The following is a 16779-nucleotide window of genomic DNA, read 5'->3' on the forward strand; positions in this document are numbered from 1 at the left end:
TGTTTCAGTAAATATACATAAAGGTAAATAGGTTTGAAATTTCCTCCACAGCAAGGCAGAGATTTGTGGTGTCTATCTACTGAATTAAAGAAGATACCAATATTTGGAGTAACACCAACTTTACGAAGTGTGGATTTTTTCCCCAGGGGAAAAAACAATTGCCATGCATAGTAGCTGTAATTCCAGAAAGCAGTTGGGCATCTCCCCTCTTCTCGGATATATTTGCCTTTTTATCACTAGCTCATCTGGAAAATGGCTTAGTCCCATGACGTTCTTGCACAAGTCAAGGCATACTCCTCATATCTGTAGCTGCCTTGCAGCCAGTCCCCTCAGAGAGCACTGTAATCCAGCGTTGGGAAGAGGCAGTATGAGCAAAGGATGAATGAGAACAACACCACCCCTGGTAGCTCATTCTCTTCCTTTCAGAAAGAGGGAAGACATTTGCTTTACATTCTCCATTTTATGGGAGGGAAAGCCCAACAGTTCTTGTACCTAACACCTTGATTTTCCCGGGTATAAACCATCTGTGGCTCTCACCAATGTCAGCAAACACATGGGGGAAAGCCCTGCTGATAATGAAGCCTGTAAAACCTGACACTTCCATGTTAAAATATCCAGAGGCAATTATAACCCAATTTCCGGAGATCAAGAAAATGTATTTCTTTTTTAACTGTAGCTGATTGCACTGGGCCAGCAGGGCCATGCTCAGCAACTTCTACTCCTGGCCCTAGAGAATCCCCTTATCACTTGTAGGTCATTAACCTCAGGAGCTTTTCACTCGATCCCAATACTGCAGCAGACAAATCTATCTACCACACATATATTCATGATCTTAACAACTTTCACTCCTGCCCCTTGTGGGCCTACTGCTTTTTGTTGCTGATTTTCCAGGAAAAAAACTAGGAATTAGCAATCCACAAGTGCAATTACTGCTTTCAGGGCTGTGGATAACTAGAGAAAAATCTTCCAGACAAGTATTTATAGATGAACAGAGAGGAGATGGTTTATAGCTTGATGTTTAACTCCCAAAACACTCCGTTAAGAACATATCTCAGGCTCCCCAAATGAAAGTTTCCTCCCCATTTTTCAGTCAGAGGTACTGGCCTCCCACTCCACAGCCAAACATGATGGAATTGCACCACAAATCCTGAACTGCAGAGAAAGACAAACCTCCAGTAATTCCTGCTTTAAAAAGAACAGAAATAGCAGAAGACCTGGTGTATAGCAGAAATAAAACCCCAGATAGTCCTTCCTCACCTGTCAGTAAGTCTTACCTGTAACATCACTAACCATGGTTTAGGCAGCACTTACCGACCCCTCTCCTTCAGCTCTTCACTGCTCCTTCTCCTTCACACTTCAGGGAACATAATTTTCTCTGAAATCTACAGCTTACCCATTCCATGGATGGCTGTGAAGATCCTGCAAAAAGCCCCAGGAGCCCCCCATCAGCTGGGAGACAGCTTCTCCAGCCTCAAGGAGCTGCATTCTCAGCCCTCATTGGAGTCATCCAGTAGGGCATAGAAGAAGATATTTTACTTATTTATATATTTAAGGAGGAAAAAAATTGTCTCCTGTGTTTATAGAGCAGCTAGATCAACACTTACAAATATGAAGTACATACCGTTATCGTATGGCAAAGGAGGATGCTCAAAAGTTTTCTTTCATTTCCCTTTCTGCGGGTTTTTTTTACAAGTGGAATAAATTGTTTGTATAACAAAACATACCTAAAATAGAAACCCACATCTATATTGGAAAAAACTACACATCCCACCTCTCAAATGCTAAATAAAGTCATGACACCAGAGTGAGGATGCCATTTATCACGGCCTACACTCTTTTGGTGCAGTGTAATACACTGAAGGGGATGCTTGTCCTTTTTCTTTCCTCACCATATAGGTTTCTCTGCTGTCATAGACTCCCTTTCTCATGAGCCAGTTAACACCTATAGCTCCATGGTCTAGAAAAATTCTCCCTGGTGGTTTCCAGTAAAATTTCTCACCTCATTTCTCTTCTGGCAGATTTTAAGCTCCATTTGAGGCAGGATGATGCAGGAGGGTGGAGTTGCTGGGAGAAGTCCTACAACATGTCCTTATTCAGGTTTCTGCTAACCAAACTTCCCCCCCTATTTTGTAGACCAGTAGTTTGCAGGTGAAAACGTGACATAAATTCAGGTTGTCTCCCACAAATGTTAATGCTTCATGGGACTCTGAGCATTGCTGATAAAAAAATCTTCATTTTCTCATCTTCCCAGAGTGGCTTAAAATACAGCCCAGAGGGGAAGCTCCTGAGGATGGCAGAGCTTCTCCAGTCCAGGAGAACATGCAGATCACTGTCTCCTTATTCAATGTCCAAAGGCACTGTGTGAAAAGTTGAGGTGCAGCACTACGAAACAAATGAGAGAAAGGGAAGATTAAATAAGAAAAAAAAAAAAAAGTCAACTAGCACAGAGAATGCAGAAGTGTCAGAGACTCAGGAAGCCTCTGGCTCCCCACCACAAGGACTTTGCTGAATGCATTCATGCAACAGACCACAGCCTTCTTGCCACCCCTGCCCTCAGGCCTGCACGGGCTATGTACATATATAGACTACAGCTATATGGCTGTGTCTGTGCACAGCTAAGGGCTCACTTAAACTGTATGTACAAAACCCATACCTTCACTTGCTAAAAGTGTCTGTGCTGGGCCATGTCTATGTATATTGCTGTATACATGAATATTTTAAAAAATCATTATATAGAGGTGCAACTTTATGCACACACTTGGAGCTGCTGCACTCACAGCCCTCTGACAGCAGGAAAAGTTACTTGGCTTGTTTGCAAAGTCTCCATCACTAGAAATCCAAGTTGCACATTGCTTCCACATGGTTTATTGTCAGAGCTAGTTTATGGCTTCTCCAATTATAAAGAGTCTCTGGCTAAATGATTATAAAAATGCATCCAAAGGGATAAACCAGAGGCAACTTTGAGCTATACAGGCTTCCAACAAACCTCTCGGAAGAGAATGTCTTCCCCAAATAAGGTAATTCCTCATATAAAAGAAGATAACCTATGGAGAACTGACTGCATTTTACAGGGGGGTACCTGCAACTGGACAATGAACAAAACAACCTCACTCAGAGTCCAGATTCAGGGACTCCAGCACATCTATCCATCAGGGTTATGTACATGTGGTATAAAATTTCTCCAAACTGGTTTTAATGCAGTTAATGAGGGCATAAGGAACAAGTGGGATGAGGAATCCTGACTGGACGCATACATGGACAGTTAGCTTGAAAACCCGTTTCCACTGAAAAAGACATTTTGATCTGGAAGCTTTGGACTAGCAGTCTATCTTTCTGTATAGGTTCTAAAAACATGTATTGCACAATCTACTCAAAGCTGTCTTTTGCTGGTTCACACAGGACAGTTATGAGATGGATAAAGAACTTTCATTCTTTCCTGCAAAACAGGCAGATGGCATTGCCCTGGCATGGACAAAAAACAGGCACTTTCAATTTCTGAGCAGATCCTGAACGAAAACCCAGCTCTGGCTATACCATAGTCAAGGACACGGAGGGGTCATCCTGACTTGCACAAGAGATTTTTATTTGGGAAAATTAGTGTTTTCTTACTACTGAAGGACACTTACAGAATGTCTCCCCCCACTCTCCTTGGGCCACATTATGAAATCATAATGCTGATTAGGCCTTGGCCTTGATGAACAGCATCAGGGCTGAGCTTCTCCTGAGCTTATCAGAAACAGTCTGTTCCCAGGAAACAGTGCTGTCTAACAAGCTTCTGGTTTTTAACAAACAGCTTTGGAAACTTATTTTTCTTGCCCAGATAACAACCTGAGTTTAGGCCTAAGCTGTTGGCCAAGCCCAGGCCTAAGTTTGGCAAGGCAGACGTCTCTGAACATTGTGATCCAGTGGGAGGCTTTCCTTATTCCTTTTTATCCTTACCTTTTCGCATCCTTACCCCTTTTCCTTCCTCAACCTCAATGTAGATAATTTGTGGCTGATTTTAGTTTTAGATTGATTGATTTTACATTTTGGCATGATTTTTCTCTTTGTGCTTTAACCACCCAGTAAGCAGTAGAGTGAGCTTCGCCAATGCCTTTTGTCACACTTTCCCTTTAATATTAAACCTGCTCTTGCCAATTCCTTTGCTGGTGATTCTTTGAGCCTCCTAAAACACTCATTTGTGACAAAAAAATTAGCATTTTCTTGTTACTCGAGGCCACTCACCTCACAGAATTCCTAGTCTTGACTATGTGTCCTCTGTAACAGTATGTGCCTCTATAACAACTGTTGTTCCTAACAGACAGAATGCATAGGTATTTTGATCTGGAATTCCATTAGGTGTGTTCATGTCCCCAGTTACCATGGATATACACTGATGCTCCCCCTCTCCATGTAAAATGTCTCTCTGGTGTTTTATTACTCACAGACCTGCTGCAAGCACCTTGTTTTTATGACCTTTCAGCTCAAAGACTCATATTCACAGTTGTTGCAAAGCAGGTTATTTGGAAGCAGCTTCTATGCTTATACATAGTATAGAATACTGAACGCCAAGGAGTTAAAATCCCCCTGAGCTCAAGAGAACTGCCTCTTTAAAATTCCTACTTCATCTTCTAGAGCCTTGCAAAACCAAAAAATTCTCCCTAGTCTCTCCACAGCTATTCCTTGTAGCTGCCAGGAGGTGGAAACATAGCTTCACCAACCCACAGGAGAAGCATCATGTTGATGTGCAGTTGTACAGCGTGCTGCCTGCTGAAGAATGGTGCTAAAAATATCTGCAGTCCAAATTGGCTCATTGGAACCCAAACCATAGGCTCATACAATGCTCTCCCTGAGCCTCTCCACATCCCCTACCCCCACCTAGCAAGACATCTATACTGCTTGGTATGGGTGCCCTTAAAGCAGCTGGTTCTGTCAGATGTGGCTTACACATTTAGTTCAACAAGAATCCAAAATCAGGCTGCCTGTGATTGAAAGGCTCCCACAGCAGCAGCCATTGCAGCCCTCCAGAACTGATAAACAATCAGATCCCTTGCAAAGTGACAAAGAGACAAATTTTCACTTGGCCTATGTGTCTGCTTTGACGCTCAAAAACATTACATGTGCGTCCAAGTATGAAAAACATGTTAGAGATCAGCAGTGCTTCTCAGACAAGCCTTAGTCACCACAGAAACAAATACAGGTGTAACCATCTTCCCCTTGTCACTTAGTACCAAATCTTATGGCCTGAGAGACAAGTCCTTTCACAAAAGGGAAATCCACACAAATGCTTGGAAAAGGGGAGAGGGACACAGCACTGTTAAAATCTGTAGACAAAATAAGCTTTCAAAATATCCCAGAGCTGGGTAAAACATCACAACTTATTTTGATTTCTGTTTATAGAAGAGTGAGTTTGACACTGACTTCATTTCTGCTTCCTGTGCACTCCCCACCTTGAGCTCATCCCACTGAGAGTGGTCTCAGCTTTCTCAGAGCAAACTGAAAAGCACAGAGGATGGACTAGAAACGAGCCAGAAGATATTTCAGAGGGGAGAACAACACAGGAAATCCTTCTTTGCACAGAGAGCTGGAAAGGAAAGGAAAAAACCTCCCTGCATGGGAGGCAGGTCCCAAAAAAGTACAGCTGGACAAAAATGAGGAAGGGGTGTCAATAAATATATAGACAATGCCAGAAACCCACTAGAGAGACTTGTGATTTTATAAAATTAATCATACGCCTTATTTTCAGAAAAAAAATAAAAATACATATATTTATCTTCTTACCTTTGACAGATATCATTATCCAGGATATCATGACCACAGCCCACATCTTCTCCAGCCCAGAATCCACACTCAGAGCTTTGTTCTGTTCCAGGTAAACTTCTGTACTCTCTGTGGAATTGGAAATGCCACACCAGATACAACGATTACTAACATGCAAATAAAAGTCTGCAGAACTGCATCTTTCCTTACCTAAAAATTGGTGTCAAAAAGGTGGAGGTGTAATTCTCATTTTATTTTTAGTCAAAATATTTTGGAGAAAACTTTAAGAAGGAGAAAGGTGAATATAAGCCCTGCATTTTGACAAAGCTGGGGAACAGCTTGGAAGGAATATGAATCTCAGCTCAACCCAGATCACAACCAACCCACAAAGCTCCAGGAGCTCACCACCTTGGCTATCTAGGCCAAAGAGATATTCTCTGCTGCTGGGGGCATGAAGCTGAAGTCAGTGGGCACAAGTAGAAGACACCACACAGTTGAGTGTCACTTAACTGTGACCAGCTAAGACACTTTTAGAAATGATTGCACAGGGGCACTGCCACTGTATGGATCAGCCTCCACAGCCTTTCTGCACAATATTTTTTCTCTTCTAACCAGTGAAGCAGGAAAATTAAAAAGTCTGGTCAATAAGAACAAAGTCGCTCACAGCAGTGGCTGCCACATCTCAAGTCCCACTCCCTCTAAGCACCAATACTTCCTGAGGTCTACATACACCACAATGAATTCCAGAGGTGATAAGGCTGGGCTGTTTGCATACACAAAGGTCTCAATTTAAGAAAATTCATGGATCTCCATTTTAGAGAAAATAACTTTGCTACCTGGGAATGCAGCTGTGGCTATGAACCCAGAACAGATGCTAGGTGAGCTGGGGCAGACCTGCCTCTAACCCGAGACTAACACACATTTTCCCATGCTGCTTTTTTCACCCAGTTCCTTTCAGCTCTGGTAACGGTGCTCAGAGTAGAAATCCCACGGGAAGCTATTTCCATTAGCTCAGGGAAAGCCACAGCCAACCTAAAACAAATCCTTTTCACATGTCAGCCTTGCATTTAGCATGCACAGATGAAGAGACAGAGTATGAGACTTATTGCACATGTCACAGTGTGGCAGCAATCAATTTCAGTTTCACACCCTAGGAGGAGAGGATACATCTTCATGAACACGGTTTTTATCATGCAGAAATTTCTCCTGAGACACCACCATGTCACCTCCAAACTCCATCTACAAGCAAGCCCCTGGACACACAGAGCTTACCTGTTACACTCACCATAATGAAGTGGCCCACAGCAGTTAGGAAAATATTCTTTATTTTGGTTCTGCACTGATAGCAGGCACTGTCTGACTGGCTGACTGCTTATATTTTCACAAGTTTTCAGTGAGGACATGACTTTTGCCATGGGGTCTGCACTTTGTGAGAGGTGCAAGCTTTCTATCTCCTTTCCAAACCCAGCCCTGTTTTCCTTATTGGCTCTTTTATACTGGTGAGCGTCGATTTGTGACAAGTGATTCTGTTGATGCCTGATAAGGCAGTTCCAATCCAGGTTCTTTCCTTCTTCCAGGTATTTCATGGTAGATGCATAAATGATTTCCAGCACGCTGTGTTCTGTGGTGGGAGAGTGCAGACATTAACTGAGCTGACCTTTGTGCCAGGCCAATCCCCCTCCCTCCCCATACTTCTCCACTTATTTATGCACTGTAAAAGCAGGAGCTGTCTTGTGCTTCAGATGTGGACAGAGCACCCAGGATAACAGGCAACACAATGAAAACAATACTTTTTCCTTCACATGAGAGGACAGAAAAATCTATTTCCTAACACAGATCTTGCAGCAAAGGCCTCATGCCAGCACAATATTCTCTATAAGCTTTGCTGTTCTCATAAAAATGGAAGATGAGAAAAGCATCTTCTCTTCAACAAATAAGCAAGTGAAAGCATCAGGGGAGAGGGATATTTGGGAGGGCTCTTTGTTTATATTTCTTCAATTTGAAGGTTTTTCCTTTCTTCAAATATTGAGCTGTGCCACTGAAATATAATCTAAAAGCACTGACTGGCTCAAAGCAGCTCTCTTTTGGGACCAGGTTTCACCTCCCAGCTCTCTGGGCAAAATTGAGCATAGAGAAAACAAAAGACTCAAATACATCATGCAGAGCATGGCTCAGCAGAAGCTTATTGCAATAGATGTTCTTTCTTTCCCAGAACACAGGCAGCACCTCCTGGCCACACCAAGTAACTCCTAAACTGGACTAAAAAAATACCAAAAGCCAGCAAAATTCCTTTGTAATTGTTTCTTCTCCTCAGGAGGGCACCTGCATCAAACCATTTGGCTGGCACAGGTAAGAGCCTGACTTCCAACAATATGAATATATAGAACAACATGCTACTGGCATCTCTTTTTCAATGATGGGGGGGAAAAAATGAATTCTCATTGCTTTAATTTGTACTTTAAGTAGGAGAATTCTGATGGGAGCATCAGGAAAAAATAGAGAAATTCTGAAAGAAAAAAGATTAATGCTTACCACAACATCCTTGTGTTTCAGACTAGCTTTAAGAGGCACAAGAGCTCCTTTCTTTACTTCAAAATATAGATTTTTCTTTTTCCTAGGAAAACAAAGCTGTCTTTTAGAAACATCTTAAGTGCCAGACCAGCAAGTGGAACTTGGTACACTGCTGGGAAGGCAAAAACAAGAGTCGTTTGCTTGGCCTCCATTTTCCAAATGGGTAGGTGGCTTGAGAGATTCTGTGATTCAATAAGAAACTAAACATCTAAAGAAAGTGTTTCTTTGCTTGGGGATTGATTTTTCCCCTCTCACCTTAGCCATGGAAGGACTTCTGGTTGTTCCACATTGTCCAGTCCTTGTAAGCTGTGTGGTTGTGTCCTGTGTGCTTGTGTGAGTTAAATCAGTTATTTGGGGTATGCTCTGATCTTGTTGGCAGGGGAGGACAGCAAATGGGGTTGAAAATGACAACCAAGGACTCATCTGCACTTTTCTACACTGCATAGAAGTTCCTGTGTAGGCTGTACTTGCAGGAAGTTGAATGTCTGGTTGGTTTCTGTGCTATTTTAACTATTATAGTGTTCTTCACTTATCTTTCAGCTCTCTGTTGGTGTTCTACAAGGGTCCACATTGCACTCTCTGGTGTCAAACTTTCAGTTATGGGTCAGCTACCCAGGACCAGGAGATTTTGTTGGCTTTTACTAAGGCCAGCTTAGCTTAGCCTTTTCTGATGGCCCAGTGATTTTCAGACACTTAGAAGACTCAGAAGACATTTCATTTTCAGAGTGCAGGAAACAAGTACAAGTTCAGTTGCTCTTTTAACAGTTCCAGAGGTGCACAGAGCCCAGTGGTTCATGGAAAGGGAATAACGGGAGCTGCCAGTTCACAGCCTCTGCAAGTCACTGAAGCAATCAAAATCATTATTATTAACAACAAGCAGTTCAATATCCCAGACATGTTTACTGAAAATGTAAACTCTCTGTGCAGGAAAATATTTGTTTCCAGAATTGCTTCCAAACTTCCTTTGGAAGACATGAAAGGTGCTGGCTTGAGAGCTCAGACACAAGCAGCAGCCGTTCACAAAGCATGCACAACTTTGAGAGCAGAGCAAGACTTTTTTTCTCTTTGTACTTTCTGATATCTCATGCCAATCCCAAAGCAATCACTTCTCCTGCAGAGCAAGCGGTGAACTTTGAAGTCCATTCAGCACTGGGTCTGTCAGAGCAGTGTAATCCCATTTACTCAGCCTCCTCAGTGAAGCCTCACAAGCAGACAGCACTGGACAGGTTTCTGAGGTTTTTGTCTCAGAAACAGGGTAGTGAACAGTCTTTTTTTTTATTTGAGAAAAGCCTCGGGAGGCTTGAAGCCAGCACTGGGAGCTGCACACACATTCTCAACAGACATCCGAGCTGAGTAACACAGGAAGACACTGTGCTTAGAGCTTAGAAGAGGAAAAGCTCTCTTATTTTAACCACCAAAAAAAAAAAAAATAGCAAAGTTCCTCTTGATGAGTAAATCTAAATATGTGCCCATTTGTTATCAGGCAAGTGAGATCGCCTCAGACAGCCCAGCTTTGGTAAATCCATCAGATTCTATACAACAGTTAACAAATTTTCATTACAAGATTGCAAGGCAATCAGGACTAGGAAAAACACAGATCACAAGATCAGACAGTGTGTTCTCCACTGTCCTCCTATATCCTACATATGTCCTGCTTTAGGAACCTACCTCCTTGTGAAAGAGGGGGAAAAAAAGAAAAAGGATGGTTTTAGTTCTTGTGTGGGTTTATACAAAATCAAAATATTAAACAGTGATAAAATTTAGCTATTGAGATCCTGATATTTTTATCCTACTTTGTTCAAAAAAAAATGCATCATCATGGGAAAAATACATATCCACACAACTCAATGGTGACAAAAAGGCACCTTTTTACCCTCCTGCTTTACCTCAGTTTCAGACCTACTTTGCTGGATTTGCTTTTCTAGAGTATCACTTCGTTATTACATATCTTATACATTGGCTTCCAGAAATGACAAATGGGGTGTCAGTTTTACTTTCTTATATCAAGATTAAAAAACTTTAAAAAAAAAATTTAAAAATTAACATCAAAACCCTAGAGTTTTATATTGAATTAAAAGAGGATATCAGTTAGTGAAAAGATGCACCTCTTTTTTTAATCAACATAACAATATTAGTTATGTCAATCAAATAACAAAATCAAGCAAACCTTGAGAAATCAACACTGCACTGTTAGCTAAATAATTAAATATATAACTTCACAGTATTACAGTAGATCAACAGACTAAGATAGTCAAGTGACCAAGCCCTCAAATGAAAACATCAGATTATTGCCACTCATTAAAGTAACTCTAGGAGATTAAGACAATGACAACATCCTTCAATTACCTTACTCAATACAAATGCACTTTAAATGTTCACTAGGTACTTTTCCCTTTTAGTACAGGAGGGTTCATTTCTATCATTCTCTTTTTCAAAAGGACACAGTGAGCTTTAAAAAGATGTGTAAGAGTTAAATCATGCGACAGCTTAAAATGCAACCATTAATATAAGAAAATCTGCCTCGATGAGAAGTTGTGGTTTAAGTTTAGGAAATCATTAAAGAACTCTGCTGGGAATCTCTCATGTGCACAGACAAATAAAAACCAAGAGATAACAGTGTTACTGTCCCCTGCAAAGGCAAAAAAAACCAAAAACCAAGAGAGCAGGATAAATTATTCACTGCTTACCTTCTTGAGATCTTGTCACTGGCTATAAGGACTCAAACCCTGGACCTTACTGCCATGGACAGGAGTTTCAGTCAGGCTTATGATGGCTTCCCCAGTGACAAAGAACTTGAAATTCTTCCTCCGCTGGATGACCTGCCAAGGAATCAACTTCAGCTATGTCTGTGGATAACAGGATTTTTTCCTTTTCCTTCTCTGGTCTTTACTTCTTGAAAGGGCATGTCCCACTCATTGCAGCTCTGAATCCAGTTCAGCACTTCAGGATCATTTAGGATCATTTCTTTAGGCCCAGATACAGTCATGTCAGGATGATCAGGGTGATTTTCAAGGCAGGTAGTAAGCGAAGATGAAGGTAGGTGTTTTCTAGAAGTTTGTGTTACCCTCCATCCTCCAGGGGCACAAGTTCTGCTGCCACCAAAACCAGTTTTACTCTTACAACCAAACCAACCTTATTTCCAGGTATGCATTTTATTGTGATTTATCCTGTCCTTAGTACTTTAGGCAGGGTTTCCTGGTTGGATCTGTTGCTTATTTGGAGGGAATTTTAAAAGAATAAGCTCATATAAATTCTGCTGGCTTTTACACTATATTAAAATAATTTAATTTTATACTATTTTTTTATTTATTAATCTTGGGTTCAAATAGGGTCTAGATTTACATCCCTCCCAAAGCTTATAAAATAGTTTTCAATAGTTACACAGGAAAAGGGCTGCATTCTGCATTTCTGCAGTGCCAAACATAGCAGTAGCCATTTTCTTTTTGTGATAACAGATAACAAGCCTTTCAAAGCCACAAAGTGACAAGAACTAATAAAGACCAGGCATTATCCACCCTCACGTTTCTATTAAAAGTTCTATAAGCATCACAAAAGCCTCATCAGAGCAGAACACAATAGTTCTCCCAACACAAAAGCCAATATACAGTGCCCAAGAAGATGGAAACCTACAGGAAGTTTGTATTTCTCTTTGCCTTCAAGGCTACATTCAGATTTTTCCATTATGTTCACTGATCTCAGATAGGATAGGTAAATGAATGCCAGTCCAATTTAAATCCTTCTTGGTGCAAGAGTGAATGCACCCAGTAAGAAATTTGATGCAGAAGTTAGGTCCTAATTAGCTGAGGCTAAGGCACCCAAGCACTCCAAATATCAGTTCAGTCTGATCTTAGGGTAACGAAATTTCAGAATAGAGTCTTCACTAGCCAGGTGAAATTAAACACTGACTACTACAGAGAGGTTAATGCAGAAATTAGGGACATTTCCTTGAAGGATTACAGACTTGGGGGATGGGAGTGGGACGAGATAGGACACAGGGAGCCAGAAGAGGAATGGAAGAAGGGAAGAGAAAGAGAAATCGATGCCTTAGGCCTGGGTACTTCCTGCCTCACTGAGCTGTATTTTTTGGAGGAAGAGTATATGCTTTCTCTAATAATTGTATAAGCACCTTTCCATCATACTCCTTGAGGAAAATAGTAAATTAGACATAGTGGTTATTATTTATATGTCTCAAAAGCTTAAAAGAAAAGGAACACAGTCTACTGTCAAATTCAGAAATCTATCTCCAGAGGGCAAGAAATGCATGTGCAACAAAGAGGTAAGTAACTTACACTGTTCTTCCATAGGTCAAGTGAAAAAAACAGTTTTATAAGGGTACATACTGCAGTAAAAAGAAAGATCCATGTGCTGCATGGAAAAAGCCAGACTTGTAAATTTATGGCATTATTTTTTATGTCTCAGCATCTTGCATGTCCAAAGAGTACCAAATGATAGAGCAATTGAAAGGCAAAAGTGAAGAAATACATATCCAGAAAAGGCCCAACAGGATGAGCTGGAATGAAAAGTCTTCTCAAGGTACCAGGGCCAGCAGGAAGGGCTGAATTCCAAAGGCATTGCCTTTCAAGCAGCGTTATTCACACCAACATCAGCTGCAGTTACCCGAACAGTGCTGCAGCCTGATTGCAGCATGTGAATATATCCACGTGTGTACTGCCAGTTACTAGAACAAAGACATTGCTCCACCAAAAAGCCTACTTAGCTTGTATAAGTCCTCATTTTTAAGACCGTTGAAATTTTGCTGCAACAGAAATTTCCAGCTTTTTAACACTGATTTCAGTCTGACACGATGGCAAAACAAGCTGCACAGACCTCACAGTTACCTCAGTAACAAATCCTGCACTTAAAGCCCAAATTAATGATCGATACAGAACATTCTAAAGAAGAAAGCATTGTTTAGAGTTTATGTTCTCTAGTAAAAAGGGCACTAGAGAAGACAATTCGATATTTAGAGTGAACAGAGCAAAGCCTGGGGCAAGAGGACTGCCACTGTAGTTCCTTACTGACAGGTCCAGGGGATGGAAAACCTCTCTTTGCTGCAAACACAGGGACAGCAAATGCTTTTTTTCCTCTCCTACTTTTTAGGAAGGCATAAGTCCAAAATGCTCGAAGGGTATTCTCTCCTTCCTCTAGAATCCTGCAAACCAGCAGGATTGCAGTATTTGCTTCTCCTCTTTTTTTTCTCTGACTCTCTTTACCATGTCAGGAGAAGAGAAAGAATTAATTACCACTTACCTTTGTACAGGGTGACTGATGAATATTCATTTGGTAGCTCAAATGGACTTTGCTTCAGGATTAAGGAGGACTTCAGTGAACCAAATATTTCTATTACCAAATCACATGGTGCCTTATACATCACTTGCCAAACTAAAGTGGAAAAACCATCACTGACAAAAGAAGGGGCAAAGGGAAAGGGCTGTAGTGATTTTGAATACCTAAAAACAGGAATAAATAAATCATGCTTCCAAATATTTGGAAATGAATTTTCATTAACTGCTTTGTTATAAATCCAAGAAAAGGATGGCACTGCAAGGAGAGCAGCGAGCCTGTGGTCAGCAAGTATCCAGTTAGCAATATAGGTGAACAAGCACTATTTAGCAATCCTCATTACATCAATTTTTAAGAGATGTACATGCTCCCAGGCAAGAAAGTGAGTCACTATCATAAAGAAGGAACATTTTTGCACCCAAATAGTCACATAAACCTTTTGTCAACAGAACAATGTTGGCAGTGTTACAGATTATTTGAGCACAACTTTATCTTCCATACCAAACATATTAACTGTATTCATTCAATGTTAGGGCTAGACTCCTTGTAAAGTTGTGTTAATAACAAAAGGCACCTTTTAGTTAACTGAACTTTGTTACTTTATACTCCTATTAAAGACATTAAATATATACTTTACCTGTGAATTTAGTGAAATCAGACATCCTAGTACCAAAATTAGGAACAAAGGTGCTTCCCTCCATCCACCCAACACACTGAGGAAATCATATGAACAATTATAACTACTAGAAAATGCTTTTTTCTGATCACTTATGTTAACGCAGGTGCGTTTCACAGAAACGTTTCTAACCAAACACCAGGAAAGCTTTGGCAAAATAATTAGAGAAAGTATTTTGTAAATCTGATCCCACAGGATAGCACCATGATAATAGAAACCAAGGTCCATATACTACTACAACCAGGCTACAGCTGAAAAGGGACATACTTTGGAGAAAGCAGATCCCCTGTGTCTAGTCCCTGTGCTAACAGAACCACACCACCTAAGTCACTGTGGCCAACTCCTGAATTATAGGAATATTATGAGTTAAAAGGATTTTTTCAGATTTTATCACTTTTCACTGTGTTAAAAAGTAAAATATCTTCTCTCCTTTTTTTTCTTAGTTATGTTCCTCATTTTTGTGGCTATATGAAAATGCTTGAGAACATTCTTGCAAAAGGATCAAGAGCCAGAAAAGGAGACATTACAAGCTGCCTTTACTCTGATCAATTCTCAAATAATTTTCATTCTACTGGTGGAAGGATAGGAGAAGTTTTGAATTTCTATGTTTCACTAACATTTTACATTTGTGTAGCATCTGATTATTGAAAAACCCTGCTGGGACACAAAATTACCTCACTTGACTATTGCAGTGGCACTACCATGGAAAAATAAATCTTTATTCAAACGCAGAGTTGCTTCCTCATATGCTGACCTGAGATCCTTGTAGAGTTCCCATCTGCACTGTGCTTGGTTGCAAAACTGTGAGCCACTCTGATTTCCTCCATCATCCAGCCTTTGTCTGACTTGCCTGAAAGGTTGCAAGCAGAGGACAGGGCAGGTTTGACTTGTCTGGTTCTTCTAATATCGGGGCTCGCTTACTTCACTTTGTAGGTTTGAAGCGGTACCAAAAGGAACAACTCCAAGTCACAACAGGCTTGCAAATCCACTTACAGTAAGTGGATTACAGTAAGGCTTTTATAACATCAGTGACTGTTCTCTTGCAGCACATTCGGGTTATGATCATTTCAATTACCTTCCCTTTGAATTAAACAGTTGGAGCAGACAGCCAGGGAAAACACAGGTATTACTTCTAATAATCCAATTCCACAGCAAGCTAATGAGAGAAATAAGTAGTTTTAAAGCTTTTCAAAACTGAATTAGATTTTTTAACAAGAAGTTCACGCAGTCAGTTTAGTAATTGGTATTCTGAGATCTCAAATGTGGAGGCTTCCCCCTGTGTTAGAAACACCATCAGGTCAGTCCATGTCCACAAGTATAGCCTGCACATGCCCATGGATCACGGATAAGATATGCCCTTGTGACAGACTGACCCCAACCAACAGCCAAACACCCACCCTGACTTCCTCTCACTCCTTTCCTGCTGAATGGGGAAAAAATAAAAGGAAGGTTAGACTTATGCATTGAGATAAGGATAGAATGATAGGGAAAGGAAAGCTGCGTGTGCAAGTAAAGAAAAATGGGAATTCTTTCCCTGCTTCCCATCAGCAGGCAGATCTCCAGCTACCTCCAGCTATACCTCAACATGCACAACAGCTGCTTGGGAAGACCACCATAACCAGGAACAACTGCCCTTCCTCCTCCTTTTACCAAGCTTTTAATGCTGAGGTGTGGAATATGGAATATCCCTTTGGTCAGTTCAGGTCAGCTGTCACCACTCTGTCCCCTCCCTGTTGTCTGGGAGGGACTGAGGAGGAGGAGAAAGCCATGAGAGAAAGCAAACACTGTTCCACAGCAGCCAAAAAAATGGTGTAGCATCAACACTGTCTTAGCCACAAATGCAAAGCACAGCACCACAAGGGCTGCCAGGGAGAAAGTTAACTCCATGCCAGCCAGACCCAGTACAATCTCAACCCCTTGTTCCCCACCATTCACACCATGTGTGATCTGAGGTATCAAAGCATCCTCTGTCCCATTCATACATTGCTTCATTTCAATACCCTACTCAAACGTTGTCATTCCATCTATTTCTCTTTCCTTCTTACCAACACTTACAACACATACTGTTTACTTAAACCACCTTTACATCCAATAGTCAGGTTTATACATCCTCTATAACCACTATACCTTGTCCCTTGACATACATGCAGATATTATCCCCCCATTCTATGCTCCCCCTCCCCCAAATTTCCACACAAACAGTCAATTACTTTGGTGCTATCTGTCAAGGAGATCACTCAGGACAGGAGAAGCACCACGTTGGATTGTTGAGCACAAAGAGCACTTGTGGTGGGTCAGCAGTGCTCTCACACGGCTCCTTGTGAGGCTCATTCTCTGTTGGTTCAGATGATTCCTTCTGTACTCCTTCCTACCCCACACAAGTCAAATAATGGATTATTTTCCCCCAGGGATAAATCTCCTTGAGGTACACAGCAGATTTCCACTTTCTCCTGCACCATGTGCTCCTGGGTCCCTGAGCAAAGTCAATCCCACAAAGGCGCTTTCCTTTT

The 16779-nt window shown here is 41.2% G+C and overlaps 1 long non-coding RNA gene across 2 annotated transcripts; it reads right to left on the reverse strand.

The window, feature by feature from the left end:
- Window positions 1-14: 14 nt before the first annotated feature.
- Window positions 15-16174, reverse strand: LOC121669276. 2 transcript variants are annotated; one of them, XR_006017682.1, is made up of 7 exons: window positions 13561-16174; window positions 10998-11129; window positions 8272-8353; window positions 7025-7360; window positions 5761-5868; window positions 2000-2382; window positions 15-1419 (listed from the first exon to the last, which is right to left on the reverse strand). It is a non-coding gene; the product is annotated as an uncharacterized LOC121669276 (long non-coding RNA). The 2 variants fall into 2 exon arrangements; XR_006017681.1 differs by lacking the exon at window positions 13561-16174 and having other exon boundaries at window positions 10998-12664.
- Window positions 16175-16779: the final 605 nt, after the last annotated feature.

The sequence above is a fragment of the Corvus kubaryi genome, unplaced genomic scaffold (assembly GCF_017639235.1).
Source record: "Corvus kubaryi isolate FWS band 111438036 unplaced genomic scaffold, C.kubaryi_AGA036_p1.0 37391, whole genome shotgun sequence".
In the NCBI taxonomy this organism is placed as follows: domain Eukaryota; kingdom Metazoa; phylum Chordata; class Aves; order Passeriformes; family Corvidae; genus Corvus; species Corvus kubaryi.